The sequence below is a fragment of the Hypanus sabinus genome, unplaced genomic scaffold, assembly GCF_030144855.1.
Source record: "Hypanus sabinus isolate sHypSab1 unplaced genomic scaffold, sHypSab1.hap1 scaffold_776, whole genome shotgun sequence".
Lineage (NCBI taxonomy): Eukaryota > Metazoa > Chordata > Chondrichthyes > Myliobatiformes > Dasyatidae > Hypanus > Hypanus sabinus.
Window position 1 is genome coordinate 1 of NW_026781627.1, and position 24,330 is coordinate 24,330.

At 53.3% G+C, this 24,330-nt stretch overlaps 1 pseudogene; it reads left to right on the forward strand.

Annotated features, from left to right (window-relative positions):
• The first annotated feature begins 329 nt into the window (after positions 1-329).
• LOC132390122 (phosphofurin acidic cluster sorting protein 1-like) lies at positions 330-23,852 on the forward strand (annotated as a pseudogene).
• The last annotated feature ends 478 nt before the right edge of the window (positions 23,853-24,330 follow it).

Consider the following 24,330-nt stretch of genomic DNA (forward strand, 5'->3'; position numbering starts at 1 on the left):
ACGGTCCCACACACACACTGACCCTCACTGGGGGTCGGTCCCCACACACACTGACCCTCACTGGGGGACGGTCCCACACACACACTGACCCTCACTGGGGGACGGTCCCACACACACACACTGACCCTCACTGGGGACGGTCCTACACACACTGACCCTCACAGGGGGACAGTCCCACACACACTGACCCTCACAGGGGGACGGTCCCACACATACACTGACCCTCACAGGGGGACAGTCCCACATACACTGACCCTCACAGGGGGACAGTCCGACTCTGGCCATGGGTCAGGTCCTGCGCTCACACACACACCCCCCGGGAAGTCGTTGACGCTGTGACGTGTGCGTTTTCAGTAAAGCTGAAGCCAGCCACACTCCGAAGCACAAGAGGACTCCGCTGAAGGACCGGCAGGTAACGCGAGCGCAGAACGAGAGGGCGAACAGCTCGGACAGTGAGAGGTCGCCGGAGCTGAGCATCCAGGTGAGGGAGCGGCCAGTGTAACCCCCCCACCCCACCTACCGTCGGCACCGACTCTCCCGTTCCTGACGTTGCGATGTGCTTCCTTCGCTAGGTCCCTCGCAAGGTGGTGTACGATCAGCTGAACCAAATCCTGTCAGCGTCGGAGAGCAGCGTGCCCGAGACGGTCGTCATGGTGAGCACGGTGGACTGGCAGGGGCAGGTAGGCGCCACCAGCACCCTGCTGGAAGTGCTTATTTAAATCAGACCAGTACCCGCTAACCTGGGGTACCAGAGTGTCTCTCCCCCTCTCCCTCCCCGTCCCTCACCCTCTCTCCCTCCCCGTCCCTCACCCTCTCTCCCTCTCTCCCCTCTCCCTCCCCATCCCTCACCCTCTCTCCCTACCCCCGTCCCTCACCCTCTCTCCCTCCCCGTCCCTCACCCTCTCTCCCCCTCTCCCTCCCCCGTCCCTCACCCTCTCTCCCTCCGGTCCTCACCCACTCTCCCCCTCTCCCTCCCCCCGTCCCTCACCCTCTCTCCCTCCCGTCCCTCACCCTCTCTCCCTCTCTCCCCCTCTCCCTCCCCCGTCCCTCACCCTCTCTCCCTCCCCGTCCCTCACCCTCTCTCCCCCTCTCCCTCCCGTCCCTCACCCTCTCTCCCCCTCTCCCTCCCCGTCCCTCACCCTCTCTCCCTCCCCGTCCCTCACCCTCTCTCCCTCTCTCCCCCTCTCCCTCCCCCATCCCTCACCCTCTCTCCCTCCCCCGTCCCTCACCCTCTCTCCCCCTCTCCCTCCCCCGTCCCTCACCCTCTCTCCCTCCCCGTCCTCACCCTCTCTCCCCCTCTCCCTCCCCCGTCCCTCACCCTCTCTCCCTCCCGTCCCTCACCCTCTCTCCCTCTCTCCCCTCTCCCCTCCCCGTCCCTCACCCTCTCTCCCTCTCTCCCCCTCTCCCTCCCCGTCCCTCACCCTCTCTCCCTCTCTCCCCCTCTCCCTCCCCGTCCCTCACCCTCTCTCCCCGTCCCTCACCCTCTCTCCCCTCTCCCTCCCCGTCCCTCATCCCCTCCCTCCCCGTCCCTCACCTCTCTCCCTCTCTCCCCTCTCCCTCCCCGTCCCTCATCCCCTCCCACCACCTGTCCCTCACCCTCTCTCCCTCCCCGTCCCTCACCCTCTCTCCCCCCTTCTCCCACCCACCCCCTCTCGCCCTCCCCCTGTCCATCACTCTCCCTCCCCCCTGTCCCTCACCCTCTCCCCCTCTCCCTCTCCCCCTCTCCCTCCCCGTCCCTCACCCTCTCCCCCTCTCTTCCCCCTTCTCCCATCCCCCCTCTCCCACCCCCTCGCCCCCTCTCCCTCCCCTGTCCCTCACCCTCTCTCCCTCCCCCTGTCCCTCACCCTCTCTCCCTCCCGTCCCTCACCCTCTTCCCCCCTTCTCCATCCCCCTCTCCCTACCTGTCCCTCCCCCTCTCTCCCCCCTTCTCCCATCCCCCTCTCTCCCCTCCCCCTCTCTCCCCTCCCCCTCTCTCCCTCCCCCTCTCCCCTCCCTCTCCCCTCTGCTTTCCCTCCCCCTCTCCTTTCTTCCTCTCCCTTCCCTCTTCCTCCCTCTCCATCCCTCACCCTCTCCCTCCCCCCTGTCCCTCACCCTCTCTCCCACTCTCACCCCTTCTGCCATCCCCCGTCTCCCACCCCTCTCCCTCCCCTGTCCCTCCCCCTCTCCCCCTCCTCTCCCCTCTCCTTTATCCTTCCCCTCTCCCTCTTTCTTCCCTCTTCCTCTCCCTTCTGTCTCCCTCTCCCTTCCCTCTCCCTTCCCTCTCCAACCCTCACCCTCTCTCCCCTCTCCCTCTCCCATCCCCCTCTCCCACCCGCTTTCCCCTTCCCTCTCCCCCTCCCTCTCCCCTCTCCTTTTCCCTCCCCCTCTCTCCCCTCCCCGTCTCCCACCCCCTCTCTCCTCTCTTTTTCCTCCCCCTCCTTCTTTCTTCCCTCCCCCTCTCCCTTCCCCCTCTCCCCCCTCCCTCCCCCTCTCCCCTCTCTCCTTCCCCTCTCCCTCTCCCCTTCCCCTCTCCCTCCCCTCTCCCTCCCCTCGCCCTCTCCCTATTCCTCTCCCTCTCCCTCTCCTATATTTATATCTCGCCCGCTCTCATTAAAGTTGCCCTTTTGCCCCTCCCCTTTCCCCTCTCTCCCTCTCGCCCCCTCCCCCTCCACCTCTCTGCCTCTGCACAGTACGTCTCTGAGCTGCTGCTGGAACAGAAGAGGGCCGTGGTCTGCACCTGCTCCATGATAGAGATACAGACGTCGCTGTCCGCCATCCTCACGAGGATTCAGCGCTAGTGAGTGTACCCCCCCCCCCCCACCTCCGTCCCCGTCTCGCTGTCACCCTGCCCTGATGTCGTGGGTCCGGCATCCGGGCCAGCGTTCCCAGCGCGGCGCTCCGGGTGGGAAACGATCCGTGTTTGTTCTGGAGCTCCAACCTTTAAAGAGGTGGCTCGACCCTGTTAGGGGGGCAGAATGAGGGAGCTCCACTCTGTCAAAGACGTAGTGAGGGAGCCCCGCTCTTATCAAAAGAACAGTAATGAGGAGCCCCACTCTTATCAAAAGAACAGTATTGAGGGAGCCCCACTCTTATCAAAAGAACAGTATTGAGGAGCCCCACTCTTATCAAAAGAACAGTATTGAGGGAGCCCCACTCTTATCAAAAGAACAGTCTTGAGGGAGCCCCACTCTTATCAAAAGAACAGTATTGAGGGAGCCCCACTCTTATCAAAAGAACAGTCTTGAGGAGCCCCACTCTTATCAAAAGAACGGTATTGAGGGAGCCCCACTCTTATCAAAAGAACAGTCTTGAGGGAGCCCCACTCTTATCAAAAGAACAGTATTGAGGGAGCCCCACTCTTATCAAAAGAACAGTAATGAGGGAGCCCCACTCTTATCAAAAGAACAGTAATGAGGGAGCCCCACTCTTATCAAAAGAACAGTCTTGAGGGAGCCCCACTCTTATCAAAAGAACAGTCTTGAGGGAGCCCCACTCTATCAAAAGAACAGTCTTGAGGAGCCCCACTCTTATCAAAAGAACAGTAATGAGGGAGCCCCACTCTTATCAAAAGAACAGTCTTGAGGGAGCCCCACTCTTATCAAGAGAACGGTATTGAGGAGCCCCACTCTTATCAAAAGAACGGTATTGAGGGAGCCCCACTCTTATCAAAAGAAGTCTTGAGGAAGCCCCACTCTTATCAAAAGAACAGTAATGAGGAGCTCCACCCTGTCAGAGGGGAGATTGAGGGAGCTTCACTTGCTCAAGGGGATGGTGAGGGAGCTCCACCTTGCCAAGAGGGGCAAGATCGAGGGAGCTCCCCAATCAAAGTGGCAGGACTGAAGGAATTCCCGTCTATCAAAGGGGCAGGACTGAGGGAGCTCCCCACTGTCAAGGGGCAGGACTCAGGGAGCTCCCGTCTGTCAATGGGGCAGGACTGAGGGAGCACCACTCTATCAAAGGGGCAGGACTGAGGGAGCTCTCGTCTATAAAAGGGGCAGGACAGCTCCCCTCTATAAAAAGGGGCAGGACTGAGGGAGCTCCATCTATCAAAGGGGTATGACTGAGGGAGCTCCCCTCTATCAAAGGGGCAGGGCTGAGGGAGCTCCCATCAAAGGGGCGACTGAGGGAGCTCCCTCTATAAAAGGGGCAGGAGGGATCTCCAACCCCGAGGGGGCTTTGCAGCGACAAAGGAGCGGGGTGCTGGCCTGTTAGGGGAGCGGCCCCTCGTGTGGGACCTTAAACGCGGAGCTGCCCTACGCCCCGGGTTGCTGCCGCCCTATCCTGACCGCCCTCTCCTTCCCGCCAGCTGCAACTGTAACGCCCAGATGCCGCGGCCGGTGAAGGTGGCCGCCGTCGGCGGGCAAAGCTACCTCGCCACCATCCTGCGGTTCTTCGTAGAGCAGCTCGCGGGCAAGACATCGGACTGGCTCAATTACCTGCGCATCCTGGTGGTCCCGCTGGGTGAGTGTCGCGCTTTACCCCGCGGCACCGGCGACCCGCGTTCAATTCCCGCCGCTGCCTGTAAGGAGTTTGCGCGTTCTCCCCCCCCCCCCCCCCCACCGTGACCGCTTGGGTTTCCCCCCAGGGGCTCCCGGTCCCAAAGGGTCAATGAGCCGTGAGTCGAATTGAGCTTATTCAAATCTGACGTCCAGCCCGCCCATGAGGGGGTAGAAATCTTTGTGTTATAGCTCCGTCGCAACGTACAGACGCGTCATTGATAGATAGATACTCTATTCATCCCCAAGGGAAATTCAACATTTTTCCAGTGTCCCATACACTTATTGTAGCAAAAACTAATTACAAACAGCAGTTAACTCAGTATAAATATGATATGCATCTAAAATCACCCTCCCAAAAAGCATTAATAAATAGCTTTAAAAAGTTCTTAAATAGTTTACTAAAGTGCATTGAGTGGTAACTTAAGCTCAGTCCTAACCCCGGCACTTTAACATGTCCTTGCCCCTGGTGGTTGAATTGTAGAGCCGAATGGCGTTGGGGAGTAATGATCTCTTCATCCTGTCTGAGGAGCATTGCATTGACAGCAACCTGCCGCTGAAGCTGCTTCTCTGTCTCTGGATGGTGCTGTGCAGAGGATGTTCAGGGTTTTCCATGTTTGACCGTAGCCTACTCAGCGCCCTCCGCTCTGCCACCGATGTCATACTCTCCAGTTCTGTGCCCACGACAGAGCCCGCCTTCCTTACCAGCTTATTAAGACGTGAGGCGTCCCTCTTCTTAACGCTGCCTCCCCAGCACGCCACCACAAAGAAGAGGGCGCTCTCCACAACTGACCGATAGAACATCTTCAGCATCTCACTACAAACACTGAACGACGCCAGCCTTCTGAGGAAGTACAGTCTCATTTTACCGTGTGTTCCAGTGTTTAGGTGTAGTCATAGTCTTAGAGCAATACAGCACGACAACAGGCCCTTCAGCCCATCTAGTCCAAGCCTAGTCCCACCGCTATACATGGACCATTCCCCTCCCATCCAAACTTCTTTTAAACGGTGTAATCGAGGCCACATCCACCATTTCCTCTGGCAGCTCCTTCCACGCTCTCGTCACCCTCTGAGCAAAGGAGCTCCCCCTCACGTTCCCCTTGAACTTCCCACCTTCCACCCTCAGTGTCACAAAGACAAAGGAACTGGTCGTGGACTGTACCTCCCTCAACCGCAGGACTCTGCGGAGAGGGGTGCGGACGCCCAGCGTGTCTGTAGACGTGAACTTCCCACTATTCTTGAATGGGAGGGGACTTGCTAGAGGTCTACAAGGTTATGAGAGGCATAGATGGGGTGGATAGTCAGTACCTGTTTCCCGGGGCACCAATAGCAAACACCAGAGGGCATGGGTACAAAATTAAGGGAGGAAGTTTAGGGGAGACATCAGGGGTTAAGTTTTTTTACACAGAGGGTTGTGAGTGCCTGGAATGACTTGCCAGGGATGGTGGTGGAGGCTGAAACATTAGGGGTATTTAAGAGCCTCTTGGACAGGCACACGGATGAAAGAAAAATGGAGGGTTACGGAGTAGTGTGGGTTTAGTACTTTTTTTTAAAAGGATTATATGGGTCAGCACAGCATGGAGGGCTGAAGGGCCTGTACTGCGCTTTCAAAAAAATAATATTCAGGACTTTTACAAGGACAGGCGTGTAAAAAGGGCCTGAGGGATCACTGGGGACCCGAGTCACCCCAACCACAAACTGTTCCAGCTGCTACCATCCGGGAAACGGTACCACAGCATAAAAGCCAGGACCGACAGGCTCCGGGACAGCTTCTTCCACCAGGCCGATAATTCATGCTGATACAACGGTGTTTCCATGTTATATTGACTGTCCTGTTGTTCATACTCTTCATTATGAATGACTACAAATTGCGCGTTTAGACGGAGACGCAGCGTAAAGATTTTCACTCCTCACGTATACGAAGGGCGTAAGTAATAAAGTCAGCTCATTTCGATCCAAACCATGATCTCTGATTCTGCCGTATATCTGACGGCCTTATGAGAGGACCACGCGACGCACGGTACGCGGGGGAGGGGGCGGACTAGTGGTCTACTGAACCTGGAGCCTTCTTCATGGGACCTTTGTTTCTCTCTCCCCTTCCAGGGTTTCACCTGTCGCCAGGTACATGGCGTCCCTGGACAGCAAGTACAACACCCTCTTCCTGGACTCCGCGTGGACCGAGCTGTTCAGCAAGATGGAGCCGCCCAGTACCGGTGAGACGGGGCGGCTGGGGGGGGGGCGGGGGCGCGTGGGGTGAGCCAGTGAGGGCATTAATCAGAATCCGGTTTCTCATTCACCGAAAGTGGCCTCGCAGCTGGATCGGGTTGTGAAGAAAGATTTGGGCACGTTGGCCTTCATAGGTCAAAGTACTGAGTACAGTTGAGGGGATGTTATGTTGAAGTTGCACAGGACGTTGGTGAGGCCTAGTTTGGAGTATTGCATACAGTTTTGGTCACCGACCCACAGGAAAGATGTAAATAAGTTTGAAAGAGCGCAGAGAGAATTTACAAGGACGTTGCCGGGTCTGAAGGACCAGAGTTATAAGGAAAGGTTGAATGGGTTAGGACTTTATTCCTGGGAGGCTTGATAGAGGTAGACAAAGTTACGAGGGGTATAGATAGGGTAAATGCAAGCAGGTTTTTCCACCGAGGTTGGGCGGGACGACAGCCAGAGGTCAAGGGTTAGGGGTGAAAGGTGAGAAGTCGAAGGGGAATGTGAGGGGGAACTTCGTCACTCGGAGGGTGGCGAGAGTGTGGAACGATCTTCAGTGGGAGTGGTGCATGCGAGCTCGATTCCAGCGTCAAGAGAAGTTTGGATGGGTACGAGCATGGGAGGGGTGTGGAGGACCGTGGTCCTGGTACGGGTCGATTGGAGGGGAGGTGAAATGGCTTCGCAGGGACGAGATGGGTCAAATTCTGCTGTACTTTGTGATTCATTGGCCACTCTATTAGGTAACGCACACAAAGTGCCGGAGGAACTCGGCAGGTCAGGCAGCAGCTCTGAAATGAATAAACAGTCGATGTTTTGGCCGAGACCCTTCCTCAGGACCGGAAAGGAAGGGGGAAGATGCCAGAATAGAAAGTTTGGGGGGTGGGGGGTAGGAGGAGGAGGAGGAGGACAGCTGGAAGGTGATAGGTGAAGCCAGATAAAAAGGTCAAGGGTTGGAGAGGAAGGAATCTGATAGGAGAATAGGGTTGACTTTATTAGATACCTCCTGTACGGCCACTGAGTGTACGTCCGTGGTCTTCTGCTGTTGTAACCCGTCCACTTCAAGTTCAGAGAAGCTCTTCTGCACACCACTGTTGGTTATTTGAGTTACTGTCGCCTTCCTGTCAGCTCGAACCAGTCTGGCCATTCTCCTCCGACCTCTGTCGTTAACGAGGCGTCTTCACCCACAGAACAGCCCACTCACTGGGTGACTTTCTTTAAAAAATTTTCTTTTTTTGGTCCCGTTCTCTCTAAACTCTAGAGCAGGGCTTCCCAACTTGGGGTCTGTCTCATTTGAAAGAAAGCCTGGGAGCCCCTGCTCCGAAGACGGTCGTGCGTGAAGCTCCGCAGAGATCCGCAGTTCCCGGGATACTCAAACCGCCCCATCTGGCACCAGCAATTGTTCCACCGTCAAAGTCGCATTTCTTCCCCCGCTCTGATGTTTGGCCTGAACCTCGTGACCGTGCCGGCGTGCTTCGATGCGTTGAGTTGCCGCCACGTGATTGGCTGATTAGATATTTGCATTGACGAGCAGGCGTAGGTGTTAAAGTGCCTGCTGAGTCATGAAATCAGTCACTCTGAGACAGCAGTGCTGTGTAAGGCATAAAATATACTATGAAATGTATATAAAGAGAGAACTAGTGCTTAACGGTGAGTTAAGTGACACAAAATGCTGGGAAACTCAGCAGGGAAGGCAGCTTCCATAGAAATGAGTAAGCAGCCGACGTTTTGGGCCGAGACCCTTCTTCGGGGCTGAGAAGGGGGGTGGGTTTGACGCCAGGATAAAAAGGTGGGAGGGAGGGAGGGGAAGGAGGATGGCTGGAAGGTGTTGGGTGAAGCCAGGTGGGTGGGAAAGGTCAAGGGCTGGAGAGGAAGGAATCTGAGAGGAGAGGAGAGCGGACCGTGGGAGAAAGGGAAGGAGGAGGGGACCCGGGGGAGGTGGTAGAGTGGGGAATGGAAGAAGCGGGGAGGGGGGGGGGCCAGCCCTTTACTTTTCCTACCCACCTGGCATCACCTTTTAGAGACCAACATTGATGCTGCCCTTGCCTGCATCTCCTCCAAGTCAAGTTGTTGCTTTTTATTGTCATTCTGACCATAAACTGTCGGTACGGTACACAGTAAAAATGAAACAACGTTCCTCCAGGACCCTGGTGCTACATGAAACAACACAAAACTACACCAGACTATGTGAGACAGCACAAGGCTACACTAGACTACATAAAACAACACAAAACTACACTAGACTATGAGAGACTGCACAAGACTACACTAGACTACGTAAAACAACAGAAACTACACTAGACTATGTGAGACAGCACAAGGCTACACTAGACTACATAAAACAACACAAAACTACACTAGACTATGAGAGACTGCACAAGACTACACTAGACTACGTAAAACAACACAAAACTACACTAGACTATGAAAGACAGCACAAGACTACACTAGACTGCGTAAAACAACACAAAACTACACTAGACTATGTGAGACAGCACAAGGCTACACTAGATTACGTAAAACAACACAAAACTACACTAGACTATGTGAGACAGCACAAGGCTACACTAGACTACGTAAAACAACACAAAACTACACTAGACCATGTGAGACAGCACAAGGCTACACTAGACTACGTAAAACAACACAAAACTACACCGGACTATGTGAGACAGCACAAGACTACACTAGACTACGTAAAACAACACAAAACTACACTAGACTATGTGAGACAGCACAAGGCTACACTAGACTACGTAAAACAACACAAAACTACACTAGACTATGTGAGACAGCACAAGGCTACACTAGACTACGTAAAACAACACAAAACTACACCGGACTATGTGAGACAGCACAAGACTACACTAGACTACGTAAAACAACACAAAACTACACTAGACTATGAGAGACTGCACAAGACTACACTAGACTACGTAAAACAACACAAAACTACACTAGACTATGAAAGACAGCACAAGACTACACTAGACTGCGTAAAACAACACAAAACTACACTAGACTATGTGAGACAGCACAAGGCTACACTAGATTACGTAAAACAACACAAAACTACACTAGACTATGTGAGACAGCACAAGGCTACACTAGACTACGTAAAACAACACAAAACTACACTAGACTATGTGAGACAGAACAAGGCTACACTAGACTACGTAAAACAACACAAAACTACACTAGACTATGTGAGACAGCACAAGGCTACACTAGACTACGTAAAACAACACAAAACTACACCGGACTATGTGAGACAGCACAAGACTACACTAGACTACGTAAAACAACACAAAACTACACTAGACTATGAGAGACTGCACAAGACTACACTAGACTACGTAAAACAACACAAAACTACACTAGACTATGAAAGACAGCACAAGACTACACTAGACTGCGTAAAACAACACAAAACTACACTAGACTATGTGAGACAGCACAAGGCTACACTAGATTACGTAAAACAACACAAAACTACACTAGACTATGTGAGACAGCACAAGGCTACACTAGACTACGTAAAACAACACAAAACTACACTAGACTATGTGAGACAGCACAAGGCTACACTAGACTACGTAAAACAACACAAAACTACACTAGACTATGTGAGACAGCACAAGGCTACACTAGACTACGTAAAACAACACAAAACTACACCGGACTATGTGAGACAGCACAAGACTACACTAGACTACGTAAAACAACACAAAACTACACTAGACTATGTGAGACAGCACAAGGCTACACTAGACTACGTAAAACAACACAAAACTACACTAGACTATGTGAGACAGCACAAGGCTACACTAGACTACGTAAAACAACACAAAACTACACCGGACTATGTGAGACAGCACAAGACTACACTAGACTACGTAAAACAACACAAAACTACACTAGACTATGAGAGACTGCACAAGACTACACTAGACTACGTAAAACAACACAAAACTACACTAGACTATGAAAGACAGCACAAGACTACACTAGACTGCGTAAAACAACACAAAACTACACTAGACTATGTGAGACAGCACAAGGCTACACTAGATTACGTAAAACAACACAAAACTACACTAGACTATGTGAGACAGCACAAGGCTACACTAGACTACGTAAAACAACACAAAACTACACTAGACTATGTGAGACAGCACAAGGCTACACTAGACTACGTAAAACAACACAAAACTACACTAGACTATGTGAGACAGCACAAGGCTACACTAGACTACGTAAAACAACACAAAACTACACCGGACTATGTGAGACAGCACAAGACTACACTAGACTACGTAAAACAACACAAAACTACACTAGACTATGAGAGACTGCACAAGACTACACTAGACTACGTAAAACAACACAAAACTACACTAGACTATGAAAGACAGCACAAGACTACACTAGACTGCGTAAAACAACACAAAACTACACTAGACTATGTGAGACAGCACAAGGCTACACTAGATTACGTAAAACAACACAAAACTACACTAGACTATGTGAGACAGCACAAGGCTACACTAGACTACGTAAAACAACACAAAACTACACTAGACTATGTGAGACAGCACAAGGCTACACTAGACTACGTAAAACAACACAAAACTACACTAGACTATGTGAGACAGCACAAGGCTACACTAGACTACGTAAAACAACACAAAACTACACCGGACTATGTGAGACAGCACAAGACTACACTAGACTACGTAAAACAACACAAAACTACACTAGACTATGTGAGACAGCACAAGGCTACACTAGACTACGTAAAACAACACAAAACTACACTGGACTATGTGAGACAGCACAAGGCTACACTAGACTACGTAAAACAACACAAAACTACACCGGACTATGTGAGACAGCACAAGACTACACTAGACTACGTAAAACAACACAAAACTACACTAGACTATGTGAGACAGCACAAGGCTACACTAGACTACATGAAACAACACAAAACTACACTGGACTATGTGAGACAGCACAAGGCTACACTAGACCATGTAAAACAACACAGAGAAAGCTACACTAGACTACAGACCTGCACAGGACTACATAAAGTGCACAAAACAGTGCAGGGCAGTACAATAATTAATAAACAAGACAATAGGCACAGTAGAGGACAAATTACAATAATTTGTCATAATAATTAATAATAAATGATGTAGATGTCAGTCTAGACCCTGGGTACTGAGGAGTCTGATGGCTTGGGGGAAGAAACTGTTACATAGTCTGGTCGTGAGAGCCCGAATGCTTCGGAGCCTTTTCCCAGACGGCAGGAGGGAGAAGAGTTTGTATGAGGGGTGTGTGGGGTCCTTCATAATGCTGTTTCCTTTGCGGATGCAGCGTGTGGTGTAAATGTCCGTGATGGCGGGAAGAGAGACCCCCGATGATCTTCTCAGCTGACCTCACTATCCGCTGCAGGGTCTTGCGATCCGAGATGGTGCAATTTCCGAACCAGGCAGTGATGCAGCTGCTCAGGATGCTCTCGATACAACCCCTGTAGAACGTGATGAGGATGGGGGGTGGGAGATGGACTTTCCTCAGCCTTTTACTTTTCTCTAGTTCCCAAATGACCGCGGTCGCCCCATCTTCCACCGACTTAACGGTGACAAACTTCCCTCCACCTTATGACCCTCCACGACCTCCGCCATCTCCGGAGGGATCCGACCGCCAGACATATCTTTACCATGACACCCCCTCCGCACCCCCCGCAGGTTTTACCGTCGCCCTCTAGCCTGGCGTCTTCCCCCTTCCCTTCTGCGACGATCGAGCACAGTCGCCCCTCCGTACGTCCACGTAGTGGCGTCCCATCCCGCTGACGGCCTCCCGTCTGTTCTGCCGCCCCGCAGATCCGTTGGACGTGGTCGGGCGGGTCACGCAGTATATATCCGGCGCGCAGGTGTCACACCAGCTCCCGATCGCCGAGGCCATGCTGACCTGCAAGCACAAGAGGTAACCGGACGCCCGCGATCCGGGGAGGGCACGGTCTCGGAACGGAGTGAGAGCGGAGTCGAGCAGGGATTTCTTCAGCCTGAGGGTGTTGTATCTGTGGAGGGTATATTTAAAGCGGAGGTTGACAGGTTCTTGATTAGTTATGGCGTCTGGGGGGGGGGGGGGTGGGTGTGGAAGGCTGGAAACTGGGGTGGAGAGGGTTAATGTATCAGCCATTTTGGAATAGCAGGGCAGACTCGACGGGCTGAATGGCCTAATTCTGTTCCTGTGTCATTGAGTGAATGTTGGTCCCTGTCCTCTTTAACAAGCTAACCGTTTCCCTCCTCAGCCACGAAGACGATTCCTATCAGAAGTTTATACCCTTTATTGGAGTGAGTACTCCGTCGCTGGACAATTACTGACCTAAACGTAACGTAACCGAGCACGCCCTCCCGCTCTCGCCCCCCCCCGTCTCTCCCACCCCTCGTCTCCCCCCCCCTCCCCCCACGCTCTCCCTTCTGAAGGGTGAAAGTCCGTGTTAATTTATAATCTTGTTGATCCCACAGGTGGTGAAAGTTGGAATTATTGAGCCGTGTCCTTCCGCTCCAGGTATTGATATCTCCGGCTCGGCCGATACCCGCATTTGCCCCTGTCGCCCTGCCTGAATCTCTGCCAGCCCCAGTGCCTTGCCCTCCCACCCTACTCCTTCCCTTTCTCTCTCTCCCTCTCCCTCCACTGCTTCCCTGCTCCCTCTCGCCTTCGATTTCCCTCTTTCCCTCACTTCCTCCCTCCCCCCACTCTCTCTCTGTGCCCCTCTCCTTCTCCCCCACCCTCTCTGTATTACGAGGGGTGTCCCTGAAGGCAGAGGCGTGTATAATTAAACCGGGTACGCGGAGGGCAGAGTTTAGGAGGGATCTGCGGCCAAGTGGGGCCTGCTTGGGTTGGGGTTGGGGTCTGGGCCAGCATTTACCACGTGGGCTGACGGGCCTGCTTCACGCTGTGTTTGTTGCAAGTACGCGTCGAAACGCACGGTGAAACTCATCGTTTGTGTCCGTGACCCGCAGGGTTCGAGGAGCCTGCGGGTGTCGCCGTGCCTCCGGCGCTAACGTAGGACACCCGCCACTCGCTAACCCTCGCCCCTGCGCCTGTGGGAGGAGCCCCACTGATTGCAGAACGGCGCTCTAGTGCGCCGAGGGAAGGGGGTCACATTTTTCTGTGCCTTAATTCTCTCTCTCTCTCTCTCTCTCTCCATTGCAGTGGCAGCCGCCGAGCCAGAGGACACCGCGTCAGCCGCCAGTTTCGTCCCCTCCACCTCCCCTCCCCACAGTGCGGGCTCCGCGCACGTCAAAGAGACACTGTCCACTCCCCCCTCCTCCCCGTCCATGAGCGGCGTCCTCTCCTCCACGAGGTGAGTGGGAGTGGCGTTGGGCGGGCGCGGGGCGGTCACCAGCAGGGTCCCCGGGAGTGAGAGGGGCCTTTTGACAGCTCTGGGCCTGTACCCGCTGGAGTTCAGGGGAATGAACGTGGAATAGTCCAGCACAGTACAGGCCCTTCCCCCCACAATGTTGTGCTGACCCTTAAACCCTGCCTCTCATATAACCCCCCCCACCTTAAATTCCTCCTTATACCTAACTAGTAGTCTCTTAAACTTCACTAGTGTATCTGCCTCCACCACTGACTCAGGCAGTGCATTCCACGCACCAACCGCTCTCTGAGTGAAAAACCTTCCTCTAATATCCCCCTTGAACTTCCCTCCCCTTAACTTAAAGCCATGTCCTCTTGTACTGAGCAGTGGTGCCCTGGGGAAGAGGCGCTGGCTGTCCACTCTGTCTATTCCTCTTAATATCTTGTACACCTCTATCATGTCTCCTCTCATCCTCCTCTCCAGAGAGTAAAGCCCTAGCTCCCTTAATCTCTGATCATAATCCATACTCTCTAAACCAGGCAGCATCCTGGTAAATCTCCTCTGTACCCTTTCCAATGCTTCCACATCCTTCCTATAGTGAGGCGACCAGAACTGGACACAGTACTGCAAGTGTGGCCTAACCAGACTTTTATAGAGCTGCATCATTACCTCGCGTCTCTTAAACTCTATCCCTCCACTTATGAAAGCTAACAGTCCATAAGTTTTTTTAACTACCCTATCTATCAGTGAGGCAACTTTCAGGGATCTGTAGACATGTACCCCCAGATCCCTCTGCTCCTCCACACTACCAAGTATCCTGCCGTTTACTTTGTACTCTACCTTGGAGTTTGTCCTTCCAAAGTGTACCACCTCACACTTCTCCGGGTTGAACTGCATCTGCCACTGCTCAGCCCACTTCCGCATCCTATCAATGTCCCTCTGTGATCTTCGACAGTCCTCTACACTATCCACGACACCACCAACCTTCGTGTCGTCTGCAAACTTGCCAACCCACCCTCCTACCCCCCACACCCAGGTCATTGAGGGGCCCGGGGGGAGGGAGAGAGATCTAATTCTGGTCCCCGTCTCCTGTGGTGTTGCAGCCCGGGCGGTGGCGAGGCCTTGGGCCTGCAGGTGGACTACTGGCTCTCGCAGTCGGCGGAGCGGCGGAGGGAAGGCGAGAAGCGGGACGCCAACGCCAAGAACACGCTCAAGAGCGCCTTCCGCTCGGTGCAGGTCAGCCGGCTGCCGAGCGGCGGGGAGGTCACCCCCCTCCGCCACCATGTCCATGACGGTGGTCACCAAAGAGAAGAACAAGAAAGGTGAGGGGGCTGGTGAGGCAGACGGGAACCAGGCCCAGTGACTCCTGGGCTAGGGCGTCTAGGAGGAGAGGCGGACTCCAGCTAAACCCAGAGCGATTGACCTAAGCGACGGGCCGATTGGATAGGGTTGGGTACGTGGCAGCGGGGTCCGGGCCTGGAGTGTATCGACACGACAGGGCCCGGGGTCCTAGTGCGGGGAACGACCCGACGTGTGAGCGACTTAAACACCGGGCCCCAGATGGATCGAACAGGCAGGGCGACAGGACCGGAGGCGAGGGTCGGGCCTGTCCTGCGCGATATTTACCCTGCTCCGCGCTGTACCCAGTTGTTTAGAGCTCACTACCAGGAGGCAGTTGCTTTAAAAGGATTGAAGGAACTTCGAAAATGCGGGAGGGAAGAGTTAGGTCGAGCCTGGAGTAGGTGACAGGGTGGGCACGACGTTGTGGGCCGAAGGGCCTGTGTGAAGCAAAGCAGCCCCGGGACGGCCTGCACAGTTGCATTGCGAGCTCCCCACACGGCACCAGAGGGCAGGGTTGAACCCAGGGTGCCAGAGCTGAGAAAGGTTGTTTCTGTCAACCTTACCACTGTTCTGCCCCCTGGAGCAGGAGATAAAGAGTCCTTAAAGTGAGACCATCGATTGTGAGGACACCAGAAGCAGAACGAGGGTAGTTATCCCCTGTTGTTCAAGAGCCTGATGGTTGAGGGGTAGTAACTGTTCCTGAACCTGGTGGTGTGGGTCCTGAGGCTCCTGTACCTCCTTCCTGATGGTTGAGGGGTAGTAACTGTTCCTGAACCTGGTGGTGTGGGTCCTGAGGCTCCTGTACCTCCTTCCTGATGGTTGAGGGGTGATAACTGTTCCTGAACCTAGTGGTGTGAGTCCTGAGGCTCCTGTACCTCCTTCCTGATGGCTGAGGGGTGATAATTGTTCCTGAACCTGGTGGTGTGGGACGTGAGGCTCCTGTACCTCCTTCCTGATGGTTGAGGGGTAATAACTGTTCCTGAACCTGGTGGTGTGAGTCCTGAGGCTCCTGTACCTCCTTCCTGATGGCTGAGGGGTGATAACTGTTCCTGAACCTGGTGGTGTGGGTCCTGAGGCTCCTGTACCTCCATCCTGATGGTTGAGGGGTGGTAACTATTCCTGAACCTGGTGGTGCGAGTCTGAGGCTCCTGTATCTCCATCCTGATGGTTGAGGGGTAGTAACTGTTCCTGAACCTGGTGGTGTGAGACCTGAGGCTCCTGTACCTCCTTCCTGATGGCTGAGGGGTGATAACTGTTCCTGAACCTGGTGGTGTGGGTCCTGAGGCTCCTGTACCTCCTTCCTGATGGTTGAGGGGTGATAACTATTCCTGAACCTGGTGGTGCGAGTCTGAGGCTCCTGTATCTCCATCCTGATGGTTGAGGGGTGATAACTGTTCCTGAACCTGGTGGTGTGGGTCCTGAGGCTCCTGTACCTCCTTCCTGATGGTTGAGGGGTGATAACTATTCCTGAACCTGGTGGTGCGAGTCTGAGGCTCCTGTATCTCCATCCTGATGGTTGAGGGGTGATAACTGTTCCTGAACCTGGTGGTGTGAGACCTAAGGCTCCTGTACCTCCTTCCTGATGGTTGAGGGGTGGTAACTGTTCCTGAACCTGGTGGTGTGAGTCCTGAGGCTCCTGTACCTTCTACTTGATGGCAGCAGTGAGAAGAGAGCACGGCCTGGGTGGAGGGGGTCCCTGACGATGGACGCTGTTTTCCTATGACAGCGTTTCATGTAGATGTGCTCAGTGGTGGGGAGGGCTTTACCCGTATAACCATATAATATATAACAATTACAGGACGGAAACAGGCCATCTCGGCCCTTCTAGTCCGTGCCGAACGCTTACTCTCACCTAGTCCCACCGACCTGCACTCAGCCCATAACCCTCTATTCCTTTCCTGTCCATATACCTATCCAATTTTTATTTTAACCCATGATAGACTGGGCCAAATCCACTGCTGCTTGTAGGGTTTTCTGTTTAAAGGCACTGGTATTTCCATACCAGGCTGTGAAGGAGCCAGCCAAACACTCTCCACCACACAACTGCAAAATTTTGACAAAGTTTTAGACGTCACGCCGAATCTCCTCGGCCTCCTAAGGAAGTAGAGGTGCTGCCGTGCTTTCCTCGAGATTGCACTTGCGCGCTGGGCCCAGGACAGGTCCCCTGGAATAGTAACACCCAGGAATTTAAAGGCGCTGACCCTCTCCACCTCTGATCCTCCAATGAGGACTGGCTCATCGTCCTCTGGTTTCCCCCTCCTGAAGTCCACAGTCGGCTCCTTTGGTCTTGCCGACATTGAGCGAGAGGTTGTTGTTATGACACCGCTCGGCCAGATTTTCAGTCTCCCTCCTGTACGCTGATTCATCGCCACCTTTGATACGGCCCGCGACAGTGGCCGCCATCAGCGAACTTGTAAAAGGCGTTTGAGCTGTCCTTAGTTAGCCGCACAGTCGGCGCGTGGCCAAGTGGTTAAGGCGTCCGTCTAGTGGTCTGAAGGTCGCTGGTTTGAGCCTCGGCTGAAGCAGCGTGTTGAGTCCTTGAGTATGCATTCCAGTGGTGTATGGGTCCTAATTCCCTTGAACGACCTGGGTGGCACGGAGAGGGGAGACTTGCAGCCTGGGCAACTGCCCAGGCCTCAGTCGTCATCGAAAATCGACGGACAGCCGAAGAGAAGACACGCCGCGCAGTCATAGGTGTAAAGCAAGTAGGGCAGGGGGTAGAGCCTCGTGGCGCTCCTATGCTTGTTATTTATTGCTATTTATCTATATTTTCTCGCTACTGCTACAAGAGCCTGAGGAATCACACCACCAAGTTCAAGAGCAGTTATTTCCCCTCAGCTGTCAGGCTTCTGAACGAAAGGGGACAACCACACTCACTTGCCCATCCATTGAGATGTTCCCACAACTCAACGATCTCACTTTAAGGACTCTTTACCTCATGTTCTTGTTATTTATTGCTATTTATTTATATTTTCTACGCTACTGCCATCAGGTAGAAGGTACAAGAGACTCAGCTGTCAGGCTTCTGAACGAAAGGGGTTAACCTCACTCACTTGCCCATCCATTGAGATGTTCCCTCAACCAGTGATCTCACTTTAAGGACTCTTTACCTCACGTTCTCATTATTTATTGCTATTTATCTATACTTGCGTTTGCACGGTTTGTCGCCTTCTGCCCTCTGGTTGATCTCCCTATGGATTTGCTGAGGATGCCCGCAGGGTAATGAATCTCAGGGTCGTATCTGGTGATAAATCGGTACCTTGTTAATAAAGTTTACTTTGAACTTTGAGTTGAGGGCGGTTGGCGCTTGTTTGACCCGCGAGGCGGGGGGGGGGGGTGGAGGGAGGCGGAGAGGCTCGGGAGAGCAGGTTGAGTTTAACCATGCCTTGCCTGCAGTGCCGACGATATTCTTGAGCAAGAGACCAAAGGAGAAGGAGCTGGACTCGAAGAGCCAGGTCATCGAGGGCATCAGTCGCCTGATCTGCTCGGCCAAGCAGCAGCAGCACAGCACACTGAAAGGTCAGTCGGCCTCGCGGGGTGGTCCGGGGGGGGGGGGGGCGGGGTGGGAAGGCGACCCCCTCCAGCCGCCAGCATTTCGTAGGTGCTAACTCCACGAAGGACGAAAAGGAGATTGTTTTTGCCACACCTACGTCGAAACGTCGGGCGAAATGCACGGCTTGCGTCAAACCGGGCGGGGGCGCTGCCACGCTCTCTCAGTAACGGCTTTTGCGCACTGGACCCAGGACCGATTCCTCTGAGGTGATCTGGCCGAGGAATTTACACCTCCGATTTCCCCCCTCCCCTCCCCGATGAGGACCGCCTCGCGCCCCTCCGGTGTCCTCCCCCTGCGGTCAGTAGTCAGCTCCTCGGCCTCAAGGTGATGGGACGTCGGCCATTCGGCACCGTGGAGTCTGCTCTGCAATGGGTCGAGAGGTCGCTCCACGAGCCCCGAGCCCCGGCTTATGGACGGCCTCGGGATTCCGGCCCCTTTCCGCTGATAACCCCGCCTTCGGCTGCCGGGCCTGCCGAGTTCTGGAGTTCCCTCCCCGAGTCCCTCCCTCTTCCCCCACTCCCCCTCCTTCCCAAGGCCTTCAATCCTTGACGGGCCCTCTGCTCGCGCGTGCTGGCGTCTCCCCCCGTTGTTGTGGTACGTCGGACAGCTCAGCCCAGCACGATGTTGCGACCGACCTTTCTCACCTGCCGTTAAGGTCAATCTAACCCTTCCCTCCTCCTCAGCCACTCACTTTTCCGTCTTCCCCTTTCTTTTGAAATCTTTTTATTAGTTTCCAAACAAACATCAAATACAGAGGGCTTGAGAGTACTTAATAAGGCTAAAATACAAATATAAACAGTTAATAACCCAAATATAATAACCTCCCAAACTCATAGTGTGTTACGAAAAATGGAAAAATGGAACCCCCCCCCCCAAAGAAAAATTTTTTTTAAACTAACCTAACTGACATGGGCGATTGGATCATATCAAATATACACAGTAGTGTCAATAAATTCACACCTCTGTCCAAATAATTAAGATGATAAGAAAATGGTTCGGGAAAGGTCAGTTTACCTCATATGAAAATGTTGGATAAATGGTCTCCCAAGTTTCTTCAAATTTGACCGAGGAGTCAAAAATGACATTTGTAATTTTTTTCTAAACTCAAACAGGAAATAGTTTGGGAGAACCATTGAAATGTAATTGGGGGATCAAGTTTCTTTCCAGTTCAGTAGAATAGATCTTCTAGCCATTAGTGTGGTAAATGCAATCGTCCACCGGGCTGGGGAGGGGGGATGGACGATTGTTATCTACCATTGGTAACGCCAAGAATCGCAATAATGGGATGAGGTTGCAAGTTAATATTCAGAACTGTTGAAATGATACCCAAAATATCTTTCCAGTGCTACTTCAGAGTGACATCTGTCACAGATTGGGTTAACGTGACGATTAAATCGAGCGAGTTTGTCCTTGGGCAATTGAGCCCTCTGTACCACTTTGAATAGGAGTTAGCTAACTCCTATTTGTGCCAAACATGCCCTAATTGCAATCCCCGTGCCTTTCCCAGCCTCTCAAATCCCCCTACCTCTGCCCCTGGCAGGCGCCCCACACCACTCTATACGTGTGGAAAGAAAAACTTCTCACATCCCGCACACCCCCCCCCCCCACCCCGACGCTTTCCTCATCGCATTAATTTGTCATTATCTTTTCTTGAAAAATTTATTCACGGGACGTGGGCATCGCCAGCATTTATTGCCCATCCCTAGTTGCCCCTGAGAAGGTGGTGTTGAGTTGTCTTCTTGCTGCAGTCCTTGAGGTGTGGGGGCACCGTAAAATTCTGCCCCTCCCACCCCCCATATTAACCATTTCCGTGCTGTGGGGAAATTCTCTAGCTGTCCACTCGATCTCTGCCTTTTAACACCTTCCTCTTTTTTTTCCACCCCCCCCCCCCCCCATCTTCCGTCACTCCAAAGAGAAAAGCCCCAGCTCGCTTAACCTATCCTCTCTAATCGAGGCAGCATCCTGGTAAATGTCCTCTGCGCCCCCTCGAAAGCCTCCGCATCCTTCCCGTAATGAGGGGACCGATTCTTAAGTAAGTCGTGCAAAAATAGAACTGAAGTAGTGAGGTAGTGTTCATGGGTTCAATGTCCATTCAGAAATCAGATGGCAGAGGGGAAGAAGCTGTTCCTGAATCGTTGAGTGTGTGTCTTCAGGCTCCTGTAATTCCTCCCTGATGGCAGAGGGGAAGAAGCTGTTCCTGAATCGTTGAGTGTGTGTCTTCAGGCTCCTGTACCTCCTCCCTGATGGCAGAGGGGAAGAAGCTGTTCCTGAATCGCTGAGTGTGTGTCTTCAGGCTCCTGTACCCCCTCCCTGATGGCAGAGGGGAAGAAGCTGTTCCTGAATCACTGAGTGTGTGTCTTCAGGCTCCTGTACCTCCTCCCTGATGGCAGAGGGGAAGAAGCTGTTCCTGAATCGCTGAGTGTGTGTCTTCAGGCTCCTGTCCCTCCTCCCTGATGGCAGAGGGGAAGAAGCTGTTCCTGAATCGCTGAGTGTGTGTCTTCAGGCTCCTGTACCCCCTCCCTGATGGCAGAGGGGAAGAAGCTGTTCCTGAATCGCTGAGTGTGTGTCTTCAGGCTCCTGTACCTCCTCCCTGATGGCAGAGGGGAAGAAGCTGTTCCTGAATCGTTGAGTGTGTGTCTTCAGGCTCCTGTACCCCCTCCCTGATGGCAGAGGGGAAGAAGCTGTTCCTGAATCGCTGAGTGTGTGTCTTCAGGCTCCTGTACCTCCTCCCTGATGGCAGGGGGGAAGAAGCTGTTCCTGAATCGTTGAGTGTGTGTCTTCAGGCTCCTGTACCCCCTCCCTGATGGCAGAGGGGAAGAAGCTGTTCCTGAATCGCTGAGTGTGTGTCTTCAGGCTCCTGTACCTCCTCCCTGATGGCAGAGGGGAAGAAGCTGTTCCTGAATTGCTGAGTGTGTGTCTTCAGGCTCCTGTACCTCCTCCCTGATGGCAGAGGGGAAGAAGCTGTTCCTGAATCGCTGAGTGTGTGTCTTCACAAGATAACAAGACAAAGGAGCAGGAGTAGGCCATTCAGCCCATCGAGTCTGCTCCGCCACTCCACCGTGAGCTAAACTATTCTCCCGTCTAGTTCCAATTTCTGGCTTTTTCCGCATATCCCTTGATACCCTGACTAATCAGATACCTGTCAATCGCCTCCTTAAAAACTCTCAATGATTGGGCCTCCACAGCTGTATGTGGCAACGAATTCTGTAAATCCCCAACCCCCTGGCTAAAAAAATTTCTCCTCATCTCTTTTAAATGGGTACCCTCTAATTCTAAGACTGTGGCCTCTTGTCCTGGACTCACCCAATAAGGGAAACAGCCTTTCCACATCTACTCTGTCCAACCCTTTCGACATTCGAAATGTTTCTATGTTTCATTGGCTATATTTAAGAGGAAGTTAGATATGGCCCTTGTGGCTAAAGGGATCGGGGGTATGGAGAGAAAGCAGGTACAGGGTTCTGAGTTGGATGATCAGCCATGATCATACTGAATGACGGTGCAGGCTCGAAGGGCCGAATGGCCTACTCCTGCACCTATTTTCTACGTTTCTATCATGTGGGATCTGATAAAAATAGGATACGGCACTACCAGGAACCTGATCAAATTTATTTATCGCCTCCAGGAACCCAAGTTTGTCTAAAACTTTGAAATTAGGTATACATTTCCTAACATAATCTTGAATTTGTAAATACCTAAAAAAAAACACAGATGCAGGGATATTGTAAGCTGCTTGTAACTGCGCAAATGAGGCAAAGTTTCCATTAATATATTAACTTTGAACTTTTAATGAAGGCCGATGCCTCCTTAACCATTGGCGCGGCAACATTTTAGGATCTGCCAATCTGTTATAGAACCATAGAACACCCCAGCACAGTACAGGCCCTTCAGCCCTCCATGTTGTGCTGACCCATATAATCCTTAAAAAAGTACTAAACCCGCACTACCCCATAACCCTCCATTATTCTTTCATCCGTGTGCCTGTCCAAGAGGCTCTTAAATACCCCTAATGTTTTAGCCCCCACCACCATCCCTGGCAAGTCATTCCAGGCACTCACAACCCTCTGTGTAAAAAAAAAACACTTACCCCTGATGTCTCCCCTAAACTTCCCTCCCTTAATTTTGTACATATGCCCTCTTGTGTTTGCTATTGGTGCCCCGGGAAACAGGTACTGACTATCCACCCCATCTATGTAATCTTGTGGACCTCTATCAAGTCCCCTGTCTTTCTTCTGCGCTCCAAAGAGAAAAGTCCCAGCTCTGCTAACCTTGCTTCATGTGACTTGTTCTCCAAACCAGGCAACATCCTGGTAAATCTCCTCTGCACCCTCTCCATAGCTTCCACATCCTTCCTGTAATGACGGGACCAGAATTGAATCTCACCAGAGATTTGTAGAGTTTATATTTACTCTACAAATTTATATTTCTTTTATTTCTAATAATTCAGAGGGCTGGTGAGGCGAGGGGAGGAAAGTTAGTGAATCCTTGTGCCCTCTGTCTTGCAGTCTCCATCGATGGGCTGGACTGGAACGACGTTAAATTCTTCCAGCTGGCGGCCCAGTGGCCGACCCACGTGAAGCACTTCCCCATTGGACTCTTCTCCTACAGCAAGCCTGGCTGCTAGCTCGTCATGGAGGGGACGTTGGCACAGGCGCCCTCGGGGGGGCTGGCGAACCTGACGGTCGGGAGGACGCTTCGGAGGGGAAATGAAAGCCGATGTCCAGTTGCCCATCCCTCCCCACCCACCTCTGCCCAACCCCTCTCCCCACACCTCTGCCCAACCCCTACCCCACCCACCTCTGCCCAACCCCTACCCCACCCACTTCTGCCCAACCCCTCTCCCCAGACCTCTGCCCAACCCCTACCCCACCCACCTCTGCCCCTCCCCACACCTCTGCCCAACCGCTCCCCACACCTCTGCCCAACCGCTCCCCACACCTCTGCCCAACCCCTACCCCACCCACCTCTGCCCAACCGCTCCCCACACCTCTGCCCAACCGCTCCCCACACCTCTGCCCAACCCCTACCCCACCCACCTCTGCCCAACCCCTACCCCACCCACCACTGCCCAACCCCTACCCCACCCACCTCTGCCCAACCCCTACACCACCCACCTCTGCCCAACCCCTACACCACCCACCTCTGCCCCTCCCCACACTGCCCAACCTCTCCCCACACCTCTGCCCAACCCCTACACCACCCACCTCTGCCCCTCCCCACACTGCCCAACCTCTCCCCACACCTCTGCCCAACCCCTACACCACCCACCTCTGCCCCTCCCCACACTGCCCAACCTCTCCCCACACCTCTGCCCAACCCCTACCCCACCCACCTCTGCCCCCCTCCCCACCCAACTCTGCCCAACCCCCTCCACACACCTCTGC